Raw genomic sequence first — 5,655 nt, 5'->3', positions numbered from 1 at the left:
CATTTTATTAGACTTTTTGTTGGAGATTTTGAAACATAGTGGATGCTCAATACATATTTTTCAAAGAAAGGAGAGGAGAGACAGGGAGAGACAGAGAGGGAAAGAGGGTAAAATCTTTACCTTCAGCTTCTCTATTTTCCCTGTCCCAATTAGCTCTCTAGTTAGAGGACACATCTGCCCTTGAAATTAATTACCTAATTAATTTACAAAATGCTGTATTGAACACCTATCTTAAGTCAGACATCGTGTTATCATGCTATGTAATAAAGATAAATAAGATAGTCCTTGCTCATAAATGGTTCCATCACTTCCTTCCTGTGTGATCTTGGGCAAATTAGTAAATGCCTCTATGTCCGTGTTCTTTTACTTTTAAATAGGGGCTAAAAATAGCACCTTCCTAATAGGGTTTGTCATAAAGATGTGAAACTACTTAGTGATTCATCTCAAAACAAGTGCTCCCCCCAAATGATTCTCTGTCCCCCCCAAGTTCTGTCTCTGTCCCAGACTGAGGAGGACATGCTGGGAGCTGGGGAGGGTGGAGGGTTCCAGAGAGTCCACATCCTCCCCTGCCATGGCTCCTACTGCGTTTCAAAAGCTAAGTCATCCGGATGTGGGTCCCTCTCTGCTCCTGATCCACCGAATGGGATTTGGGGCAAGTGAGTTATCATCTTTGCTTAAGTTCACTTGCCTGTAAATATGAGGACCATAATAATATATACCCCTTTGGGTTTTTCAGAGAGGTAAGTTGGTACTGGTATGGACAACCTCAGTACAGGGATGTTATAAGGACTTACTGGGAGTCAGTATGACTCACTCCCCTTCTAACTTGCCTCTGGTCTCCTTACCCTATTTCCGTACCATTTTTTTTTTAACCCTATACCATCTTTCCTTTGTTCTGTTCCTAATGCCAGCAGCCGCACCCTGTGCCACCCCCCAGTCACTATTTCTATGTTTTATGTCATCACACTCTCATTTTACTGGCTTCTTTATTTAACTTATGAAGAAGTGCCATGAGGGGAGTCAATTATTATTGATTATTATTATTACCTATGACTCAGTCAGTGCAGCTTATGGGATGAACGCTATAAGGCTTCTTCACTAAGATACCTGCATCAAGAGCTACCTGTCTCCAAGGGGTAAGGTCACAGCCTCTCCCCCTCTTTCAGAGATATGAAAGCAGATGGTGCAAGTGCTTTGTGATAAGTGATACCATAGAGGGATTATGAAGCAGGGCATCGGGGCGGAGAACACAGCTCTGCCTGCAGAGTCAGGACGGCTCTGAAGAGGAAGTGACCTTTGCTCCGGGCTCCCACTAGAAGCTACTGGAAAAGTGTCACAATGTTGATTCATGTTGATAAAAATGAAAAGAAAAGAAAGGAAAAAAAAAAAGCCAAGAACTCCCACACTGAGTCAGATGTCGATCACTTGTATCTGTGAAGAAATCCCGACTATTTATGTCAAAGGTTCCCTGTGAATGACTCAAGCAGCATGTTGCCAGAAAAAGGTACTCTTACTGGGTCAGAATGTGAGGATGCCTTTGTAATGCCTTTTCTCCTGGAATTTTCCCTAAAACAGAAAGTGTCCTTTTCAGAGCTGATCGATTCAATAAATGGTTAAGAATGAGAATTTCGGTGAATTCATCTCAATTATATGTAGATTTGCATTTTGTTCAAAGTTTGCATTTTGAGAAGCATAAACTTGAGGAAGACTCTTGAGAGTCCCTTGGATTACAAGGAGATCCAACCAGTCCATCCTAAAGGAAATTAGTCCTGAATATTCATTGGAAGGACTGATGCTGAAGCTGAAAGTCCAGTACTTTGGCCACTTAATGTGAAGAACTTACTCATTGGAAAAGACCCTGATGCTGGGAAAGATTGAAGGCGGGAGGAGAAGGGGATGCCAGAGGATGAGATGGTTGGATGGCATCATTGACTTGATGTACATGAGTTTGAGTAACCTCTGGGAGTTCCTGATGGACAGGGAGCCTGGCATGCTGCAGTTCATAGGGTTGCAAAAAGTCAAACACGACTGAGCAACTGAACTGACTGAAGCTTGAGAAGAACAGTACATATATTTTGCAAAGCCTACTATCATTTTTGAAGTCTATATGGATTCTTGGACCTCTTGCAATAACATCAAAGCCCCCGGAGGTCCCTCTCCTATACCTTAGGGTCCACTGACCTAGGTTTTAATCAGTATGTTCCCATCAAGGGGTTTGTTAAAGAAATTGACAAGCTCCAAGAATTCTACGATTTTAGTCTTAGGAAATGTTTACTCATTTTATGGACTGTTTTATAATCCACAGAAACAACTCTGCCCCATTCCTTGATAACTAGAATTAGAATGTGATAATGACTTTAATCAATTCAAATTACAAACAGGCGTAATTTATCCCTGCTTTAAGAGCAAGTCGGTACCCCTTGCTCCCACTAGTGGTGAGGGGTCTATAAATCAGGAGGAAATTCCCTGCCCTCTTGTGAATGTCTTGCACAGAGGTAAGCACAGATGGTGGATGACACGTGGGGTGAATTGCTCCGCAGGTCAGCGCTGCCTGAGTGATCTGTTAGGTGTGGGCATGTACCCATCAAGCGCTACATTTCCGGAATGTCTGAAAATGCGGGCTACATGGGGTCCAGGAGATATGTTTGAAGGCTGACGGCTGGATATGCTGATCCAAACACTCAAGGACTGTGGGTGGGTGGGGTTGGAGGTGGAGCAGAGAATGTTCACAATGCACAGAATGGATCACGCTCAGAGAAAAGGTACGTGAAAGCCTTCAGCTGTGCCCGTGGTCCCTGTGCTTTCTCCTGCTCATCTCTGCACCTCCTGGGGCTCAGCCTGATCCAGCAGCAGGGCCCAGGCAGGAATGAATCATCGTCCGGGAGTGGCTCAGCACAGGGGGTGAGAGGGCAGTGTGGCAAGGCGGCCCTTTGCATTTCTTATCGGTGTAGGCGTCCCAGTGATGAGATATAATGAGATGAACGGGTGTTCTGCTGTCATCGAGTCCTGAGTCCACGACCAACTTCTACGATTTATGAGCTGGGCCATCCAGGGTTGTGACACTGTTTCTCAGCCTGTACTTCCTCATCTCCAGAATAGGCTCAGGTTCTTTGTAGGATGTGTGCTCAGCTGCTGAGCTGTGTCTGACTCTTTGTGACCCTATGGACTGTAACCTGCCAGGTTCCTCTGTCCATGGAATTCTCCAGAAAAGAATGCTAGAGTGGTTTGCCATTTCCTCCTCCAGGGGATCTTCCCAGCCCAGGGAAAGAACCCACATCTCTTGCAACTCCTTGCATTGACAGGTGGATTTGTTAATGCTGAGCCATCAGGGAAGCCCCTTCTTTGGTCAGGGTGCGAACTAAACGTGTTCACGTGTACTGAGTGCCAGGTGGAGCCTCATGGAGCCGGATTAGAAAGGGCAGAAAAGGATAAGCAATTTCTTCTGAAGCCTCTGAGTCATTTGCATAGTACGGTTTAGCTTCCTTCCATGTGAACTGCTCTGAGTTTCCCTGGAGTGTGAAGAACGGCAGAGAAAAGAGTGGCTTGCCAAGGGCATGCTGCACCCTCTCTACCTTCCTCGAGGGCTGAGCTGCTCTGAGTCACTCAGAACTTAATGTAAAGCCACACTCCAGTCCTAGATGCAGACACATCACTGTCCCTCTATCCTCCCTTTTGGAATAACCTCAGTTTCCACACTATCACCTAATATATGCCGAGCAGCAGGGAATCCAAAAATGCATCTCCGTTGACAAGTTCAAGGGGGCAAGAGCATCAGAGACTGTGAAACCCAAAGGCCAGGCTGTAGACAGATTTCAACAGGATGTTAAAGCAAGGATCTAGGGGCAAGACTACTTGGATTGGATTTCAGCTTCACCACCTGCAAGCTGTGTGACCTTGGCGAATGGCTTAATCTTTCTGAGTCTTAGCTCCCTCATCTGAAAAATGAGGAACATATCTATGCTATCAACCTTGTAGGCTTTTCATGAGAATTTAATGGACTCTTAGATATAAAGGGCTTGGAACAGAGCTCAATTAACATAAGGTGTTAGTGTTAGCGAAGATTTGATACGGTTTAAGAGATGCTGTCAGCTGAGACGCGGCGCCTGGGGACACTGCAGCAGTAGCCGGGCAGCGGGGATGTGAGGGGCAGTCTGATCATTGTTGTTGTTCACTCAGTTGTGTCCAGCTCTTGGTGACCCCATGGACTGCAGCACAGTGGGCTTCCCTGTCCTTCACTATCTCCTGGAGTTTGCTCAAACTCAGGTCCACTGAGTCGGTGATGCTGTCCAAACATCTCATCCTCTGTCACCCCATAGAAGAACTTAAAACGCTTGTGAACCATGGGGCATCCATTAGTTTCAAACATACAGCTAGAAGAAAGGGGAAAATGATGGATCCCTCACCAGGACAGAACGCAAACAGGATAGAAGGACCTGGCTGCCTAAATGCTGGGGCGCGCAATGCCCACACGATCCTTCTCTCTCTCCGCTTCTGACTCTCCTGCTGATGGTGGGGGCTGACGTTTGAGCAAGGTGCCCTGGGTCAGTGACACACACCTGCTCCCTTGGACAGTCACAGGGACGAGTAAGCCTGGACAATGACAGTGGTTTGCCAACCAGCCTGCTGAACAGCCGTGGGATTTATCGGTATTTCTGGGGCAGATGAGTCTGGGGACAGAATGAGTGTCACCCAAGGGTGACTGGGTCATGACCTCATGGATTCTGAGTGTTCATGTATATTTAGCCTGTCCTAAATATTTAAGACTTCATCTATAGTTGGTTTGTCATGTCCCATTTGCACTTACAATGTCTTGAATATTTAGCGCTCTGATGGCTTATGTTTATTTAGTGCCTCGAGAAATTTAGGAATCTCTTGATCATCCCATTCCTTTCTCTCTGTGTTTAATACCCATTATTCTATTCTCTCAGGGCCTAACAAGCTTATGGGTATCATCCATCCTTCTTGTGAATTTATTTTTTTGTAGCAGAAAGAAACTTATAAAACAATATGAAAAAACAATGTATATATGGAGCTTTCCTGTGGGAGCCTGGTCTGAGGAAACATTTAAGATGCACAGCTTTCAGCCCTGACAAATGGCAGATTTGGGGTTCACTCACAGAGGCTTTGAACTTGGCATCATCTAAGTGGAGAGATCCATCCCATAGTCCACATGCAACCGGGAACATGACAGGCTTTCTGTGACAGCTTGCCAAATGAATGAATGCCTTAACTTTGCAAGCATGAGTGAATTATCCTAAATAGTGTTTCTATAATTATTTATAAATTTCAGTGTGGCTTCACACCAAATGTCTCCTTTAGTTTTTATAGCAATGTGGTAAGGTAGGTAGAACAGGATTGATAATACCTCTGCAACAGGTGGAGAGCTGAAATTCTGAAATCTAACTGGCTTAGAATTACATGCCCCAAGTCCCAGACTCTAGAACTCAGGTTTTCTGATTACAGTTTCTTTGGGCCATGAGTCCTCCTTCTCTCTTGCTGTTCAACCCCATGTGACAGGAGCTGTGTCATCCTCAGCTGAACCAGAGATGCCCATGACTTCCGGGGTATAAACCATGACCTCTTAGCTGTGAAAGTTTAGCACAGGCATGAGACTCAGGTGAAGATGAAAGAGCCTGCTCCTTATGCAACATGATT

The sequence above is a fragment of the Giraffa tippelskirchi genome, chromosome 12, assembly GCF_054371585.1.
Source record: "Giraffa tippelskirchi isolate mGirTip1 chromosome 12, T2T-mGirTip1v1.2.pri, whole genome shotgun sequence".
Lineage (NCBI taxonomy): Eukaryota > Metazoa > Chordata > Mammalia > Artiodactyla > Giraffidae > Giraffa > Giraffa tippelskirchi.
The sequence above is the reverse complement of the archived record's forward strand: the minus strand, read 5'-3'. Positions refer to the sequence as shown.